Source organism: Prionailurus bengalensis, chromosome D1, assembly GCF_016509475.1.
Source record: "Prionailurus bengalensis isolate Pbe53 chromosome D1, Fcat_Pben_1.1_paternal_pri, whole genome shotgun sequence".
NCBI classification, from domain to species: domain Eukaryota; kingdom Metazoa; phylum Chordata; class Mammalia; order Carnivora; family Felidae; genus Prionailurus; species Prionailurus bengalensis.
The window spans coordinates 8,684,836-8,705,073 of NC_057346.1; the positions used below are offsets into that span (position 1 = coordinate 8,684,836).

Genomic DNA, 20,238 nt, shown 5'->3' on the forward strand with positions numbered 1-20,238 from the left:
GTTCTTTTGTCGAGATTTCTTTTTGCATTTTAATCACAAAATCCTCCAGTCTGCTCTTTTTAGGAATAGGATCTTTTTTCTCAGTTAGACTCTAAACCTGCTCCTCGGAGATGGTCCTATACATACTTATAAGTGTGCTTCCTTCTGATGTGGGTGTGTAAGTCTATGTTACAAAACAGACTGTAAGGGAGAAAGATAGGAAGACAAATAAAAACAGAAGGAAAAAGTCTACATTCAGTTCCTAAATTCACCTTGGAAAATTCTGAAAAGTGAGCCCAGAAATAAAAATTAAAGAAGAGAAAGACAGGAAGTAGGAATGTAAATACTGACATATTAGACACAGAAAATTATGATGGATTTTTGTTAGTGTCCTACTTGACTTGCTTACATTCTGCAGAAGAGATTAAGGAAAGGCAACATATAACATCTTAATACAAAGGAAGAAAAAGTATCTTTTTTAAAGGTAGGAATCTACTTCTAAAATGTCCCTCAACCTCTGGCAACGTGAGAGTTGAGCGAACAGCCAGCCGTGTGTCCCGTCAGTGAGACTGGCTGAGCTGGTAGGCAAGCTGAGTTATGGGAACTTTCTCTGGCTTCCTCAAAGCTCTTACACATCCCAGAAGTTCACAACAATATTTGTCCACGAGTTCCATGGATCATCTGTGGGGTTGAGTCCCAGTGTTTTCCTCAAGGCTGTAATCTCCAAGACCCCACTCCCTGGGAAGGAGGAGGAAGAAACGACAGGGCAGGATCCAGGATTGGGAGTGGGTTTGCTTCCGTGGCCATGTTAACAGCCTGAGCAATTGTGGGCACTGCTTATGAACTCAGCCACTGCCCCACCCCCAGTGGGTCACCTACCTTCTTGTGCTTCCAGATATCCTGTGGCTTAATATGAGGCACTAATCTAATTGTAGTGATCATTTCACAATATATACAGATCTCAAATGATCATGTTGTACACCTTGAACATAACACCAATGTTATATGTCAACTGTATGTCAATAAAGCTGGAAAAAACTAAATAAAGGCACTGAAGACTATTTCAGGGGCCGTTCTAAGATATGACGGCAGGATTTCCTGCCAGAGAAGACAGATGCTTTTCTTTAGAATAATAAACATTCCACAATTCCATAGAGGCAATCCTTTGTTTGTTTCTCCAGCCGGACGATGGGAAGTCACAGGCCTCACGCCCAAGGCCGCTGCGTGAGCACAAACTTCCAGAGAAAGCACAAAGGAAAGGTAGAAATCCCTAGGAAGAAAGGTAGGACTGTGCTCTGTGGTCCAGAACCCCTCCCCACCGTTTCTCTCGGCCACCAACGATTCCCTGGCTCTACGGCCATCGCCACCCTGCGTGCTTCTGCAGCATTTCCATTATTTACCCTGATTTAGGTGTGGGAAATCACTTTCCCCCTTGGTTCAGCTGGGACCTGATTGGAATTAAAAATCAAAACAAAACAAAACACTGAAGGAAAAGCAAGCAAATATAAGAGCAGAGAAATGGATAGGTTTACATAGATTTTTTTTTTTAATCCTAATCTCACCGAGGTCTGGGCTGCTTAGATTGGCTCCGTTTGTAGAGTTTGCCAAGCTCCCGTGCTGTTTCTTGGCCTCCACGCCGTCTGGCCTGATGGCGTTCGAGGCTGGATGGAGCTCCTCAGATTTCTGGTGCAGTGTTACTTTGGAACAAACGATCTCTGGTGGAATCTCAGGAAGGATTTTTGGTTCCTTTCTGGCACTTGCTTCCGTGCCTATTCTCTGGGATCAGCCCTGGGATTGTCAGCTGCAGCTTGGGGCTCAAATGCTTTTCTTCTCATGCCACCCCCTCGCCTCACTTCCCCCCAACCCCAACTCTGTCTGCCCAGCTTTGCCTCTCTTTCTAAGTAGGAAAAGCATTTGCCTCGCTGACCTGAAAGGATCCTGCTCCATTTATGTTCAGCATCGCCATTCTGGTTAGTCTTCATGACTCTGGCCCTTGGAAATCCTGCTTTGCTCTAATCCCTTCTTTTCTGCCTCATTGGTCTGTCTCAAGTGGGTTGTTAGGGCTGGGTTTACCCTTTGGGGAAAATACAGCACAGTTTCTAAATTATAGTCTTCATCAACATCTGTAGGGTGATCCCTACATATCAACACGACCAGGTTGGGTGGCTGTTCTGTTCACACCTTCTATGTCTTCACCAATTTTCTGTCTAGTTGTTCCACTGGTCACTACAAGAGGAGCTCTGAAGTCTCCAACTGCAACTGGCGAACTCCCTCTCCTTTCTGTTCTGTCAGTTTTGACTTCATATTTTTGGGGGCCGATTTTAGATATTCTTTTACAATTTTTTTTAAACCAGAACATTTATTGTGTGACTAATCACTGAAATCCTTCAGATGAACTGGATGCTGCAACAGCTGCCCTCTTGTTCCTTCATGGAATCCAGGTCGGAATCTGTGGTGTGTAATTTTTAGGTGCCTCATTTGACCGGTCCCAGTGGTATTTCTTCCTTTAGCCTTGGCACTCCAGTTATACTTTCTCTTCCGCTTGGCAAGATAGCCACACTTGCCACAGGTTGACTTCTGAAGGTGGTAGGCCTTCAAGCCACAGCGGCGGCTAAACGCATGCGTCTTATTGCGGTGTTTTCCAAACGTTGATGTCCCCTTCGTCATCTTGTTTCCGCGGCTCAGACCAAAGAGCTCTGTTTACAATTATTAAATCTTGACTGACTTATCAATCAAAGGTCATGAGAAATAGTTTTCTTAGAGTATATTTTGAACGATATATCCCGCCCAGCTACTATACACTTTGTTTGCGTTATGTATCTCTTCCCATCCTTTTGCTTTCAACCTGTTTTGAGTCTTTGCATCTAGGGGCGCCTGGGTGGTTGAGCGTCCAACTTCAGCTCAGGTCATGATCTCACAGTCCGTGAGTTCGAGCCCCGCGTCGGGCTCTGTGCTGGCAGGTCAAAGCCTGGAGCCTGCTTCGGATTCTGTGTCTCCCTCTCTCTCTGCCCCTCCCCCATTCATGCTCTCTCTCTCTCTCTCTCTCTCTCTCTCTCTCTCTCTCTCTGTCTCTCAAAAATAAATAAGCATTAAAACATAAAATGAGACCAAGTTGTCCACACCCAGACAAGGGGAGAATCTTAGATATATGGTTTTTTTTTCCTCAAGGGTTTCTCTTTGTCCAGGTAATAGACATTTTTCTATTTTATCCTACTTATGATTATTTGAGCTTCTCAGATCTGCAGATTTAAGTTTTCCATCAAATTTGAGAAGTTTTTGGCCATTATTTCTTCGAATATGTTTTCCTGCCCCAATTTGTCTCTTGTTTCTTTCTGGGATTCCTATTTCATGTTTGATGTTTGTCTCACAAGCCTTCGGGGCTCTCTTCACTTACCCTGAATCTTTTTTTCATTCTGCTCTTCAGACTGAATAATTTCCAGTGCTCTATTTGGAGCTCACTGATACCTCCTTCTGCCATCTCCAATCTGTTGTTGAACCCATTTAGAGATTTTTTGGAAAATGTCAGTGTGGTTTTTTTCAACTCTAGAATCTGTGTATGTGTGTGTGTGTGTGTGTGTGTGTGTGTGTGTGTGTGTGTGGTTTCTATTTCTCTTCTGACATCCTTGAGCTGTTGAATTGTCATATTTCCTTTAATTATTTCAACGTATTTGTCATAGTTGCTTTGAGATCTTTTCCTGATAAAGTCGACATCTGGGCTGACTAGAAGTCAGTTTCTATCAAATACTTTTGTCTCTCAAGTATGAGTCACACTTCCCTGTTTCTTTCCACATCTCATAATTTTTTTGTAGAAAACTGGACCTTTTAACTAAATGTTGTAGCAACTATGAATTTTGACGTATTTTTTTGTAGTACTGCGGAATTACCTTCCCCCACAGTATGCAGCTGCTGACGTGTCTGCTGAGATTTTTTTAATTGTAATTTTTATTTCCCGCGGCCTGATTTCCTAGGGTTTCCTTTTATGTCTGCATCGCTTAATAGTCAGCCGGTGACCCGGGCAGAGGTTGTTTTCAAACACCCCGAGCCTGCGAGGCCTCCACACTCCACTGATCCATCCATGTGGCAGGTCAGCAGTACATTCGAAGCTTAGCCGGTTGTCACGCGTCCTTCGGTGTTGCTTTCTACGGAGCTCTGCTGGGTCTCCTCTGTGCATGTGTGCAGCTTCCCAGTCATCCAGGGATGTGTGGAGAGTGTACTTAGCATGGCGGAGGTGAGTTAATGCTTCAGTGTCACCCTCAGATGCAGACAAGTAAAAACCACAGAAGCGCGAGACACTGATACAGTCATGAAGAGGTGTCTTGGAAGAGGAAGAGCTGAAGAAATTACTTGTCAAATATCACGGGAGAGGAAACTATCATGGGGCCGTTCACTCAGTCGCTGAGGAGGTAGTTCGTGTGTGTCTCTTAAAATGTTAGGCTTACCTCATTGTATTGTGACCCGGTGGTCCTATATATATTTTAAGTCCAACTTGTCAATATGGCATAAAATACCCTTTAATATCTAGTGTGGTGTCTTCTCACCAGCCTCCTTCTCCTCTTGGCATCCACTGCCGCACCCCCATGAGGTCCCCACTTCTCCTGTAACTTCCTTCCACAGGCGTCGACTTGCCTGACCACCTTGGGCCCACAGAGAATGTTATACATTTTGCGATACCATTTCCAATTTCTGAGGCAAAGTATACTCAACTCTCTTGTGTGTTACAAACACAGGCTAAAGATGAAATTTTGTAAAGCAAAGTGCAGTGGGGGGAAAAAAGGAGGGGTTTTGGTTAAACATGATAGACTGAACAAAAGAAACGACTTAGGTCTTTTCTCCTGAAAACTCATTAGTCATTTAAGTGCCTATTGGGAGCAGATAAAAAGAAGTGAAATAGTTTCTGCCCTCGAGCTCCAGAAAGATTCAGGCATGCAGTCTTCAGCAACGTTTGAAGGCAGGGGTGTAGGGTTGGGCCAGACACAGGAAAGTGGTAGAAAGGAGCAGCTGGTACACTCAACATCTGCTCCCCCAGCCTAGGACCCCTCCCTCACCTCTGCAGAAGGCTGGGGCGGAACTCACCCTCCGGAGAAACCGAACCTCACAGGGGGAGGCCTAGCCGAATACTGAAAAAGGCATGTTTGGCGGGTATCAAATTCAAGTCTTAATAATAATTAGTGGGCTCTCCCAGAATCCTTAGAGGCAAGCTTATATTATACCCTCTAGACCACAGACTGGAGGATTTCTTTTATGTGAAACTGACGGCCCTAAGCTAAGGACTTTTACATGCTGATATGTGGAGGAGGCTGCCCAAAGAAAGGGCTGCATCCCTACTCAAGTAATCGATATCTACGCCCATCCATTGATGATCCTGTCCCTGCGTGAAGAGCTGCCGATCAGCTATTTCTTTTCTTTCCTTCCCTACACCCCCCAACCTGAGCTGTAGAAATTATTCTTCACTGGGTAAGTCTTTAAAGTGAAAGAATATTAATTTTAGCGCTGACCAAAGCCTGGGCCGTGGGGCATCGCTCAGCCTCTCTCACCTCCTGAAGGGGTTTGGTGAAGAAACATCACGAACCAACCCTCTGCCTCTGGACAGGCTGCTTCAAACCTTGTTAGCTGAAAAGAGCTCATGCTTCAGGAGACTCTAACAGATGATTTGCCTTTGAGGTATAGATCATTCTCATCAAAATTAGTATCCCAAGTTGCCTTGTTTGTGCTCTAAGAGTTTCCAGTAGGTTACAGTAAACGATCTGCTCCCTCTGCAGACCTGGAATCAGCCGGTGCAAGAAAACTCCTAACGTGAACAGCCTCATGTTCCTCTTAGAAAAGGGACAAAGAGAACATTCTCCTTTTCCATTACTCAGGGAGAAAACAAGCAACAGACAGCAGAGGCTGTAGCGATGACAGTGGAGCCTGGTGACAGGCCAACCTATGGCAGGGCCCCCGGCTGCTGATGAGGGGACGGTGGCAGATGCGGTCTCTATGGAACCGGTGGCAGCTTAGGTGACAGGCAGTGACACGGCATCTTCTCATGGTGAATCCAGCAGCGACAGGGGCTGAGGTGGCCGCGGCCCAAGGACGACGGACCTTGATGGTGTGGGACACGCAGCAGCTATTGGCAAAAGGCTGTGACAAAGCTGCTGTGACACAGTTGCTGTGACTGTAAGAACTGGAAAGAGGAGAGGAATTCTTCCCAATGAGCAATGAGATCTATTCTCCTAATTCACAAGGGGGACGCTGCTGCCCGTAGAGCTCAAGGCCACCGTCAGTTTGTGGGGAGAGCTGATTCTTACGGCTGTGAGCTGTGGACTCAGCTCTTCACAAACTTCCAGGTAAACAGTCTGCTTGGCTCAACGGTGTTTCTGGTAAACACCGTCTTATGTGGCCCAGGAACCCAGAAAAGGAGGAGGGTCGGGTGACTGGTTGCAACAGACAGGAGCTGCAGGTCTCTGTGTGAACTGAGTGGCAGTGTGACCCCAGTGGTAAGCCCCAGCCTTTGAGTTCCCTTTCTTGGTGACTGTGGAGGACAGTTCCCCGTCCCGCCCTCTCATGGGTGCACTGGCGTTGCTGTCCGCTCGGGGCCAGGCACGGAGAACCAGGGGGGCTGCTGATGGGGGCGAAGATTCCGTGTGAGCAGGGGCTACAGACTCAGGAGCAGCTGGCCTCTTCCACGTTCTCTAACACCGTGACTGTCTTCTGTGTTGCTGACCAATTCCCCAGTGAAGGCCGTGAACCGGGTCTAGCCAGACAAGAAAGTTCTTGTTCTTTCAATCACCCAAGGCTCCAAATCTTCAGAACTTATTCCCTGGCTCTTCCCACACGCGGTGCCCATCTGTCACACACGAGCGCGCAACCACCATATTCTGGCTCTAGAAAAACTGCGTAACTCCAATCTTAATCCTAATCCTTTTTACATTTTTGTCAGTGTCAGCTGGGCCTTCAGCAAGGCTTACCTAGTCCTGTTCTTGAGAATGAAATTTTTAAAGTTGAAAATACAAATCAAGTTTGTATATTAAGAGGATATACACACACATTTTTATTTACAATGAAAGTGGAGGCAGGATAGAGCGATGGAACCTTGCATCTGGGGAGGTAAGGGCCAATGTGGTCTGTGCCGTACGTTTTTAACCTAAGATACAATCCGGAGAGGGAGAAAAGCCTGTCAGGAAATAGTGGAGTCACAGTGAGCCAGGCTGGGGGGCCCTGGGCTGGTCATATTCAGGACCTTCAGAAAAGAGCCAGGGTCCAGGCAGCTGATAACGCTGGGTCATTAGTTTAGAGCCACCCCCTCTCCAGACAGCCCCACAGACAAGCCCTGATCTCCTCTCTCAGGAGCAGGTATCACTCTCTTCTCTTGCCTACTCTCCTGCAAACATTGCCACTCCTCTCCCACTGCACATCAACCAACACAGTCCCAGAATGAACGTTCAGGACCCAAGGCTGAGATGTGATAAGCCTCCTTAGATGCCATATGCCGGCTTGGAGAGGGGGACAGAATAGGCAGAACTGAGCATTGACCTCCTCCTCATTGCCACAATTTTTAGCTTATCCCACATTTGAGAACATTCCCCAACAGGAAATAAAAATGGATATGCAACCAAAGTGTCTTTTCAATCAGAAAAAAAGCATTTTGTCACTGTAAAGGTGGCATATCCCCTCCCAAGGTGAGATGGAAGTTTCCCTATGCACTGGGCTGGAGTGGATGGATAGCCCTGTTACTTGTGGAGGTCACAGCTGTGGTTTGGACAGTGTTATGGCACTGCTAATCTTTTGTTCTGAGCTCTGACCTGTTAGGTTTTAGGTCGCTTTTTGTTGTTGTTGTTGTTGTTATGGAGCATGGTTTGTGTCCTCCTTCCCCCATCCATCTACTTCCCGATATGAGGGTTTGGGGAGGTAGGGCCTTCGGGAGGTGATTGGAATTAGATGCGGTCATTGGTGTGGAGCCCGCGTGAGCGGGACTGGCGCCGTTATACAGGTCAGGAGAGATCTTGCCTCCTCTGCCGGGTCGGCCATGAGACGACATGGTGAGAAGGCAGCCGTGGGCAACCCAGAAAGGGGCTCCCTCCAGAGCCATGCTGACGCCCTGATGCTGTCTCCCCAGCTGTGAGAAATGAATGCATACTGTTCCTGTGCCACCCGTGTGTGCTATTCCGTTAGAGCAGCCTGGGCTAGACGTCGTTAGAAGTGGTGATTCAATAAGACTGGTGACTGGGCTCAGGAGGTAAGACTTGAAACACAGGCCTTACGAGACCCACATGCAGGACGTTGGCTTCGTTGACACAGAACTCCCCAAAGGGAAACAACAAAGAGATAAAATGCATTTAAATCTGGACAGCTTATAGGACCATTAATTCAGGTCATGAGTATTTTATTTATTTATTTATTTATTTATTTATTTATTTATTTATATTTTAAAATGTTTATTTGTTCATTAACTTTTTAAAGTTTATTTATTTATTTTGAGAGAGAGACAGAGAGAGCGAGCAGGGGAGGGGCAGAGAGAGAGGGCGACAGAATTCCAAGCAGGCTCCGCACTGTCAGCACAGAGACTGCTGCAGGGCTCCAAGTCAGAAACCAAGAGTTCATGACCTGAGTGGAAACCAAGAGTCCGACCCTTAACCTCTGAGCCACCCGGTGCCCCATCCCCCCTTGTTTTTTTTTTTTTTTTTTTACTGTAGGAACAGCCTTTATTGTTTGCGACGGGAAGTGAAAGAGGAGGGGACAAGGCTCCAGAGGCGGCTCCTTGGACCCTTTCTCTGTCTTGGGAGAGCTATTTATTTTTGAGAGAGAAAGAGAGAGAGAGAGAGAGCGCCAGGAGAGGGGCAGAGAGAGAGAGGGAGACACAGAATCGCAAGCAGGCTCTAGGCTCCGAGCTGTCAGCACAGAGCTGGACGCAGGGCTCAAACTCACGAACCATGAGATCATGACCTGAGCCGAAGTGGGATGCTTAACCGACTGAGCTGCCTAGGCACCCCAGGACACGGCTACTTTAAAATGCATATATATCTTTTCTGCTATATATTACTTTTGGAGTAAGACTGATGACATACGAGACATACAAAAGCAACAGGAAAACAAACAAAAAGGACAAATAAATGCAAGAAAATGTGAATTACATATTTGCAAACGTTGTACCATAACAAATAAGGCCTGTAAAGAGCTCTTCATTTTCTATCCCAAATATATTCCAAAGAAGTGAATCTGCCATCTGCCAGAGAATTGAGGAACACAGAGGCTGGAGATGATACTCCTTTGGGCCTCCTTTGGAAGCTCCACTGCATTTCCCCCATATTGCACTTTTTAGTGGCAGTTCAAAAAACAAGTGCTATAAATTTGGAAATAGTGTTGAAATCTCTCAGTGGCTAAATGTCTAACAGTAGATCTCAGGGCTTTTAGGACTTTAAAATATCTCTGTCCTGTTTAACTGACTTTTAGTTTAGTTTAATACACAGGGTGTTAAAAAAATATTACTTAGCTGTATTCTTTGCTGATTGGTTGGTTTTGAGAAAGCATAGGCATGTGCGTGTGCAAGTGGAGGAGGGACAGAGGAAGATGAAGAGAATCCCAAGCAGGTTCCATGCTCAGTGCAGAGCCCCATGTGGGGCCTGATCCCAAGACCCTGGGATCACGTCCTAAGCTGAAAGCAGGAGTCAGATACTCAACCGACTGAGCCACCCAGGCACCCCTGATACATAGGTCATTTTAATGGAAATTGGTACCAACATGTAAATAGGTCACAAATGCAGAGTTACACAATATAGTCAAAATACATGTTTTGAAACATTTCTATACTCGGTGGCAGTAATGATGACATGTGGTCCAAAAGAGTCTTAAAGCTTGAACTTTATATAGAGATTTGACTATAAATGCTTAGACTGTATACACAACTACAAAAAATACAAAAAAGTTCTCCCAAAGAGGAAAAATGGTCAATTGCACAGCAAACCATCTGATGTATGTACACATTGAAAAGGAGAAACTTTGATATCAGTTCCTGTCTCCTATGGCCCTTGACAAACAGTCTCTTGGATGATGTAATGGTTTTCCCTATACAATTTTAGGAAAATATTTCTATTAACTTTGGAAAGAAATATACTATTTTGTACATAGAGCTGCACAAAGAAATGAAGATCTCTGGTATAAATGAAGGTAAATATAAATTTCTATTTTTCCTTAGCTTAGCTGCTCTAAAAGATAACTGATTATCTAAAACAATGATCAGTTGTATCAATATGTTTTGTTTTTATAGCAGATAGTAGAAAGGATGGATGGGTAGAAGTGGAAATATATTGTTGTAAGGCTCTTAAACAATATACAAAGTACTATAATATTATTTGAAGGTGGACTGTGATGAGTTAAAGATATATATTTAAATCCTAGGGTAAGCACTAAAATTTTTTGAAAATGAGGTAAAAAATAGTAAGTCTACAGTATATATAAAATGGAACCAAAAAAAACCAAAAAAACAAAAAAACTCAAGCAAAACACTCCAATAATCCAAAAGGAGGCAGAAAGAGATGGAATGAACAAAACAACTATAAAATGGTAAATTTTAATCCCATCTCATAACTACATTAAATGCAAACGTCTAAACACACTAGTTAAATCACAAAAAATTGTTTGGATAAATGAAAAGATTTGATAGAAAAACAGTACCCAAGAATATACTGTCACAAAAAACTCACCTTAAATATAAAGACAAAGGTTAAAAAATTAAATCTAGCTCAATCCACTATGTATTAGGGCAGACAAAAACCCAGCGCTGGTCAGGTATTACTGCCATCCCTTCTCCACCCACAGTGAGATTGCACAAAAATGTACGAACCTGTAGGTAAACAGGAGGCCTGGCCCTGAGTCTACACAGTTGCCACAGCTACATGTGTTCCTTCTACCACTTACCACATGACGCCATTTTCAGTCCCTCCTCAGGTGTCTCCAAGCATCGGCCAGGTAGACAGACATCCTTTATGATGAACTTCTCTACTAACCAGACTTAGCTACAGAGTAGCCTACCTTTACTCTTGGGACTGTAGCACTTGGTGATGTTGGTAACACTCATCTGAGGTCCTAGCCCTCTAAGGCACTGTGTGGGAGCCACTCAAGGCCCCACTATTTGTGGGGTCTGAGAGTTTCCCACCCTTCCCAATCTTGGGACTCTCCTTCTTTCCTCAGATTAGATCCCTCCCTTCTCTTGAATGATTCAGCCGTATCCTCCAATTAGGCTACATTAAAAAATAAAAACATCTTAGCTCTTCCATGGTGACCAAGAAGCCCTAGACTTTTGCTTACACAGCTCTGGATTTTCTCTGTAAAGGAGGCTGTGATGTGGTGAGGAAGTACCTGTTTATAGGCTAGACTTACATTCACCCATAAATAACAGGAAGACCACCTACAGCCACTTAAAAGAGAAAAGCTTATTTTTCTCTCTTAACAAGAAGTACCGGCTTAGGTTCTCTAGGTCACTGCTGTCAGGGTTGATGTATCTGATTCTCCTGACCTTTCTCTCACAGTTACAAGATGACACTGTGGCTCTAGCCATCAATTCTGCATTCAAGGAAGAAAGAAAGGGAGAGAGGCGAATAGGCAATATTGATCTCAACTGTTTTCCTTTTTTTAGGAAAGCACAATCTTTCTCAGCACCCCTCTCTCTCCACCAGCACGCTCCCCTTGTGTCCCAGGGCCATCTCTAGATGCAAGGAAAGATGGAGAAGTATCTTGCTTTTCAGGCTGTAGAGTTAAGGGTACAAATGGACAAGAGGGTTGGAAATAGCTTTTTAGTAGCCATTTAGCATTATCGTCCATCACCCCCCATCTTTCCTCCTGAGTAGGAAACAAGGCCGAGTTATTTCTCAAACACAACGTTCCAGTATTTGTGCCACAGCTGGTTACTACAGAACTGTGAGGTCCAGCACTGCCCATAGGCCCCACGGTACTCCAGTAGGTCTCATAAAGGAAAGAACAGAACATATTGTGCATCAGACCACGGTACTCCAGTAGGTCTCATAAAGGAAAGAACAAAACATATCGTGCATCAGACACTGGGGGCAAATGGCCAGAAGAGAACAAGGGTTGGAAGAGTTGGGAGTGAAACGGGGCAGAAACACGGAGACACTGAGACAGAGAAGCACACAGAAAGCAACAGCCTGAGGGCCAATGTCTGAGGGAAAGAAATGTCAGATGCCATGTTGTGGCTGGGGCATCAGACCAGTGACTGTCTACACCTACACTGATGGAATGAAGGAATTCTGCAGGCCACATCAAACTCATCTGTCACTGTCATTTTGATCTTATCATATACCTGTACTGCAGTGGGAGAACATGAGTGAATTTACACATTACACAATGAAATCTGACATCAATAAAGTTATACCTGACAAATATAGTTTGTTTATAAACTTTAAAAGATACTTTGACATAAATATGAGCAATCTGATAGTTGAGAGGTCACTAAGAGTAAAAACACAGAAGCCAAAGAAATTTAGGTAAATTCTCCATTCAATCCTGCATCCCAATTCCATAGATTTCAATTCTGTTTATGCTACAAATCCCTTTTCTTTTTTTTTTAATGTTAATTAACTTTGAGGGGAGAGAGAGAGTGCACATGTGAGCGTGGGGGAGGGGCAGAGAGACAGAATCCCAAGCAGGCTCCACGCTGTGAGTGCAGAGCCTGACACGGGGATAGATCTCATGAACTGTGAGATCATGACCTGGGCCAAAACCAAGAGTCGGATGCTGAACTGATTGAGGCACCCAGGCGCTCCGAAATTCCTTTCCTTCACATATGCCCAAATCACTGGGAATTGCACCTGTGCACATGTGAACACACACCACAGAACCTGCTTTCTTACTCCCTTTGCTCTTACCAACTAGTTTGTCAATTCAACAAATATGTATAGAGCACCTACTCTCTCCTCATACCTGGCTACTTCCCACACTTTAGAACTTAAGGGAGTCATGATGAGAATTACAGGTGGTGGTTTGGGCTGAGGAGATATAAGAGAAAACATATCCACTCTGGACAGATCTGCAGAAACGTCTCTCCCCCACCCCCCTGAGGTTCTGGAAGCAGAGATCAGTAATAAATCAGGAGGATCAATTACACGTCTAGTTCTGCTGCTATCATGCTGGGTATGTCACAAGACTGCTCTCCATTTCACTGCCTTTTCACGAAGACAAAACTGGTATTATTCCTTTCCTTTCATCTCTCGTGTCCAACTACCTACCAGATCTGTCACACAGATAAATGGGATATTGCTGGTCACATTTCTCTGGGAAAAAGCAAAACCAAACTATACATGAAAAACATTTTTCTTCAATAGAGCTTTTATGTTTACCCCACACGGGTCAGCTCAGAAGGAGGGGTGTGCAACTGTCTTGAGAGCATTAGAGAACTCTGTCACCCACATTTGCACAGCTGCCTTTTCTATTTATAGATGTTCACCAGAACACATATTTGCTGCCTTGTCTGATACCTCATTCTATGTCACATCCATGTATGATCTTATCATCCTTGTAAATTTCCTTTTTTTACCATCATCACATTCATTCATATATACCGGATTTGAAGAGTACTTACAATTTGCCAGACACTCATTGTTCTAGGCACTGAGGACACAAAAGTGAATGAGACAAAATTCCACGTGCTTTTCAATCTTACATCCTAATAGAGATACACAATGAACACACACACACACACACACACACACACACACACACAGGCAGTGTCAGGGGGTAATAAGAAGTGGAAAGAAACAAAGCAAGCCAAGAAGGTTGAGAGAAAGAGATGGGGAGGGAACACTGCTTTAGTAGGTTAATTTAGCAGTAAGGAAAGTCCTCTCTGTAAAGTCGACGTTTGAATAGAGATGTGTGTGAACTGAACTGAAGAAGAGAACCATCATAATATCTAGATGAATAAGATCCAAAGCAGGGGGACACCAATGCCAAGGCCCTAAAGTGGGAATGTACTGAGCAAACTCAAGAAATATCAAGAAGAGTAGGAAGGAAGGTGAGCAGAGAGGCCGATGAAGACCAGGTCACGTGGAGCCTTATACGCCACGGTGAGGGTTTTACCCTAAGTGTGAAAGGATACAAACAAGGAAATAACATAATCGTTTTAAAAGGTTCTCTCTGACTGCCATACAAAGAATAGAACAAGAGAGGAATGAAAGAGATCAATTGGGAATCTATTAGCATGACCCAGAGGACAGAAAATGGTGGCTGGTACGAAGACAGTAGCGATGAAGGTGGTGGGAGGTGGTGAAATTGTGATATGGGTTAAAAGTAAATCCAACAGGATTTTCTGTTAACTTGAATGAGGAGTATGAAGGAAAGAAAAGCTATGGACAATTCCAAGATTTGTGGCCTGATCAGCTGAATGAATGGGTTCCATGTGGTAAAAGCGTGAACACTAAGGAAGAGGTGGGTTATGTGAAGTGGTGAAGGGGATTCGTGGTTCAGTCTGGGGCGTGTTTGATTGGGGCGTTTTAGAAAAATGAGTGAGGCTGAAAATATGAATTTGGGAGCCATAAATGAATTTAGGGGTTATAAATTTTAGAGTTCTACCACAGAACTGGAAATCAATTGAAGAAATGTTTTTTTTTTAAGTGTATTTATTTTGAAAGGGATGGGGAGAGAAAGAGAGGGGCAGAAAGAGAGAGGGGAGAGAGAGAATCTCAAGCAGGCTCCACATTCTTAGTGCAGAGCCTGATGAGGGGTTTGATCTCACAAACCTGTGAGATCATTACCTGAGCCGAAACCAAGAGTTGGATGCTCAACCAACTGAGCCATCCGGGTGCCCCAATCGAAGAAATGTTTATAAAAGGAAGATGTGATTGATGGTATCAAATACTTTGGAGGAGCTGAGTAAGACTGCCTGAAAGCTGACCGTTGGATTTAGCCATTTGAAGGTCAGTGGGGACCTTGATCTGAATGGATTCAGTATATTACTGGGATCAAAATCCTCAGATTTTTTTTTAATGTTTTTATTTTATATTTGAGAGAGAGAGAGAGAGAGAGAGCGAGCTTAAGCGGGGTAGAGACAGAGAGAGAATCTGAAGCAGGCTCCAGGCTCCGAGCTGTGAGCTGTCAGCACAGAGCCCGACGTGATGCTCGAACCCGCAAGCTGTGAGATCATGACCTGAGCTGAAGTCGGACACTCAACCTACTGAGCCAATCAAGCATCCTCAAATCCTCAGAGTTTTGGTTAGACATTTATTATATGAAGACCTGTTAAATCAGTCTTTCTAGCTGGATTGTAAATTTCATGAATGTAAGGATGATGTCTGTTACAGTCACCATTTTTTTTCCTCCATTGATTGGCCCACTGCCTGGCACACAGTTAATGCTCCACAAATATTTGCTCAGATTATTTTAAAGGAACTGAGAGGCACCTGGTAGGCTTGCATGCTGGTAGAGTATGCGACCCTTGATCTCAGGATTGTAAGTTCAAGCCCCATGTTGGGTGTGGAGATTACTTAAAAATAAAATCTTAAAAACAATAAAGGAATTGATTGGTAGAAATTCCACTGAGGTTGTACAGTGTTTGGAGACTTATTGGTGATTATAATGAAATGGGGAAGGGTAATATATAAAGTCATTAAAGGACCACTCTCTTATTTTGATGAACATTGACTTTGCAGCTTAAAATGGTGAATGTGTTTCAAGATTATACTATGAACAAGAGATGCCTGATATGCGGTACCCTGAGATTAAAAATGCATGTTTTAACTATTACTTGATGTATTATGTAAAAAAAAAATTAACCCTGAGAGAAGTCACGAGGGGCAAGCAGAATTTCTCTTTAGGTTATTTTCCTTGGAGAGAAAAATAGAACATTTCTGTGTTCAGAGAGCCAGGTCTGTGTCTGTGAGTACATTTGTTGTACATGCTTACTTAATTAGGCAACAGTACTGATTTTAGAACAGGTAAGATCTAAGATTGCCCATTTGTTCATATTAGCTCAGATCCTCCCTTTGAATAACTTCCTGGAAACAAATTCAATACCAGGAAAAACTGCAATTTTTTTCTCAGATAACTAAGTAACATTTGGTAAATTACTGCTTTAGTGCACAAAATCACTTGTACTATTCCCAAAGCTTTAATGTAGCTTCCCAAAGGTGCCTAATTTGCTCTGAGTAGCCTCATGCCCAATGAAATCATGATTAAAATTAGACAGGCCAACCAGATACAATACCTGAAATATACTTGGGACAAAATAGGGACCATTTGGAGAAATCACAAGACTCCTGCCATGTTAAACATCCTTTTGACAATGATGGCTGATAACAAATGGGCCTCTTGGAAAAAAGTATCTTTGAGGAAAAAAGAAGGAAAATGAAAATTTCCCAGAATTTCACATACTACTAATATACAGTGGGTTGAGGTGCCTGGGTGACTCAGTCAGTTAAGCGTCTGACTTCGGCTCAGGTCATGATCTCACAGTTCATGGGTTCGAGCCCCGCACTGGGCTCTGTGCTGACAGCTCAGAGCCTGAGCCTGCTTCAGATTCTGTGTCTCCCTCTCTCTGCCTCCTCCCCCACTCATGCTTCGTCTCTATCTCTCAAAAATGGATACATGTTAAAAAAAATTTAATATACAGTGGGTTTACCAAGCAAAGTAGACCCAGGAAAATTTGGGGGAAAGGAAGAACTCAATCAGCGAGTGACTGAAGTTGGTAATGATAATGGCAACTGTGACCTACACCAATAGGACTGAACTCCTCCAAGCTTTAACTGTCACCGAAGCTGCCGATCCTGAAAAATGCACTGCTATTGTCTCCTTGCACAACTTTCTCCTGCCCTTTACACAAAAGAGAGAAAGGACAGTCACATGGTCAGGGTCAAAGGCAGAAAAGGGATGATTTGTTGTTACTATGATCTTTTTGGACCCACAGGCCTGTAAGCTGACCTAACCTTTCCGCCTTAAATACTGGATCTAAAAAATAGTTATATTTTACATGTTCTAAAGAACAGAATTAATTTTGGCTCTTTTTAAGTGCTCGACATAAGCTTTAGTTATTTAGAGTAAACTTAGAGGAGTATTTGCTCCATTTAAAGTTTCCGGCTGAAAGTCAGTTCATTCTCCGCTGCCTCTAACACTGATGATTCATCAATCAGTATGGTTCACCAGCATTGTTGGGCACCTACTTTGTCCACTCTCTGTGCCAAACTCTGGGATTTGATTTATTTTTTGCTGGATGTAGGTTTATTATTATTTATTATTTTTGATTTTATTTTTTTAAATTTACATCCAAATTAGCATACAGTGCAACAATGATTTCAGGAGTATATTCCTTAGTGCCCCTTACCCATTTAGCCCATCCCCCCTCCCACACCTCCTCCAGTAACCCTCTGTTTGTTCTCCATATTTAAGAGCCTCTTATGTTTTGTTCCCCTCCCTGTTTTTATATTATTTTTGTTTCCCTTCCCTTATGTTCATCTGCTCAGTCTCTTAAAGTCCTCACATGAGTGAAGTCATATGATATTTGTCTTTCTCTGACTAATTTCACTTAGCATGATACCCTTCAGTTCCATCCACATAGTTGCAAATGGCAAGATTTCATTCTTTTTGATTGCCGAGTAATACTCCATTGTATCTATATACCACATCTTCTTTATCCACTCATCCATCGATGGACATTTGGGCTCTTTCCATACTTTGGCTATTGTGGATAGTGCTACTATAAACATGGGGGTGCCTGTGTCCCTTCGAAACAGCACACCTGTATCCCTCGGATAAACACCTAGTAGTGCAATTGCTGGGTGGTAGGGTAGTTCTATTTTTAGCTTTTTGAGGAATCTCCATACTGTTTTCCAGAGTGGCTGCACCAGCTTGCATTCCCACAAACTCGGGGATTTTAAAGGTAAATCTGGTAAGTAGAGATAAACGCATAAACCCACAGTACCAATGGAGTATTACAGGTACTCCGACGAAAATAGGAACCCAGTCACCAGTTCTGTTGGGCATATATACTCAAGAGGCTTCTGAGAGAACGATGTGGCTGAACCCCAAATGGGAGTAGGTGAGGAGCCATGGAGGGAGGAGGAAGAGCACAAGGTGCAAGTTTTAGAGGTGGATACCACCTGGTGACCTAAGGGACTATGAATTGCGAAGTATTGTAGGGCAGGGAGAGGACTGCCAGGGACAGGAAGCAGGGGTGAGGGAGGCTGGAGACAGAGCAAGATAAAAAGTAGCAGATGGTAAAAACTCGCCTGCAGAACTACTGGTAAGCAAGAAAATGTGTCTTCCTCTCTGAACCTTGAACAGACTTTGTGGCTAAAATGGAGACATACTGACAGGTTCAAGTTGGTCGGCCTGCTCCCTGGAGTTCATAGGACAAAATACATTTTTGCTATCTTGAAATAACAAAACTGATTTTTTTGTCCTCCACTTGTTCTTACCTGGTTGGGGTTCTTTACTCATTGGAGTGACCCAAATTTTTATCTCCAAAGGATCGGAGGCCTGCCCGTGTGCTCTTACAAGCATCCCCTACTGACTTTTAGCACTGGCATGGTGTTACAAGGAGGTATATCTGGGGAACACCTTTCGGCCCCTCTACGATCCCTCTCTCTCCCTTTATAGTCAGAATTAATCACCCAGCGTACACTTGAACTTTCTTTTCTGTGTGCCAAAAAATGGCAAGGTGAGAACTTCATTTTCCAATTCAGTGGGATCTTTAATGTGTCCCTTGACTAAAGCCTGTTTCCCTTGGATTCTAAACCCTCAGGCCATTGCTCCTCTCAGGAAGGTGGGTGAGGAGATACACTACTTAGAGTTCTTTTTTTTTTTTTTTAAGAATAACATTCTTATTTTATTTTGCTTTATTTATTTATAATTTATTTATTTACCTTTTAAGTAATCTCTACACCCAGCATGGGGCTCAAACTCTCGACCCTGAGATCAAGAGCCACGTGCTCCTCCGACCGGGCCAGAGTTCCAACCCTGGGAAGATGTTCCTTCCAACTGTCCTTCTAGGCCATCCCTAAGTGGGTGAACTGCAACAGTAACTGTGTTAGTGTCGGCGATCAGGTAGGAACCATCTGCAAAACCAGTCCTGAACACTTCCTTCTTTGGCAGGTCACAGGGGGCTCCCCCACAAGGCCACTACGTGTTGGCTGCAGGGGGCCCTATCTCCTCCAGCTCCTAAAGCAGGAGGCAGCGTACTCTGTCACGCCAAGGCCATGCACAGCGGGGAAATCCCTCCCTTGGAGGGGGAAGCCTGAGGCCTGGACAGCCAAGGGGCAGGCTTCAAGCCCCCGTTCACTGAAAACTGGTAAAAACATTCATCTGAAAGTTTCCAGTACTGGGTGGCTCAGTCGGTTAAGCATCCACTTTGGCTCAGGTCATGGTCTTGCGGTTCGTGAGTTGGAGCCCCATGTCGGGCTCTGTGCTGACGGCTCAGAGCCTGGATCCTGTTTTGGATTCTGTGTCTCCCACTCTCTCTGCCCCTCCTCCAGCCTCTCAAATAAACAAACATCAAAAAAAAAGGTTTTGATACTTTATGATTTAAAAAAAATTTTGAATATTTATTTCATCTGGAAGTTTGAGGTAGGGAACCAACTTTGTCATTTTTCCAAAAGACTAGGCAGATGTCGGAATAACACATTTCATTACTTCATTATATAACCAAATGCCATTCATATTTGGATCTACTTCTGTGCTCAATATTTTACTGATTATCTGTCTCTTCCTTCAGCAGTCTATTGGTAGTAGATACTGCAGTTTAATTTATTTATTTATTATGAGACAGAGACAGTGCAAGTGGGGGACGGGCAGAGAGAGAGGGAGAGAGAGAATCCCAAGCAGGCTCCACGCTGCCAGTGCAGAGCCCGCTGTGGGGCTTGAACTCATGAAACCTCAAGGTCATGACCTGAGCCAGAACCAAGAGTGAAATGCCTAACCAACTGAGCCACCCAGACGCCCAATGCCGCAGTTGAAATAACTTCCCAGGTCCTCCATAATATCCTTTCGTATTCAGATGTTCCTTGCATATTTTTTATTCTTCTAAGCTTTAAAATGGTTTTGCCAAGTTCCAAAAGAATTCCAGTAGAATTTTTATTGGGCTATAATAAATTTATAGATTGGTATTAAGGAAAAGTGACATCTTTACAATGCGTGTCTTCCAAGCCAAGAATATGACACGTCTCTTTATTTAGGTAGGTGTTCTTTCTCACTGGGCACGGATTCTTAGTGATAGGAACTAGTTTCTTCTAAAGAGACTAGGTTTTTGCTGTTGTTGTTTGATTTTGCTTCTGTTACCAATCTTGC

At 43.8% G+C, this 20,238-nt stretch overlaps 1 long non-coding RNA gene and 1 pseudogene across 1 annotated transcript in view; both read right to left on the minus strand.

The window, feature by feature from the left end:
* LOC122482932 overlaps positions 1–20,238 on the minus strand; it is a 58,185-nt gene that overhangs the window by 7,922 nt on the left and 30,025 nt on the right. The gene's annotated exons all lie outside the window — the stretch shown is intronic.
* On the minus strand, positions 1,876–2,903 carry LOC122482931 (annotated as a pseudogene).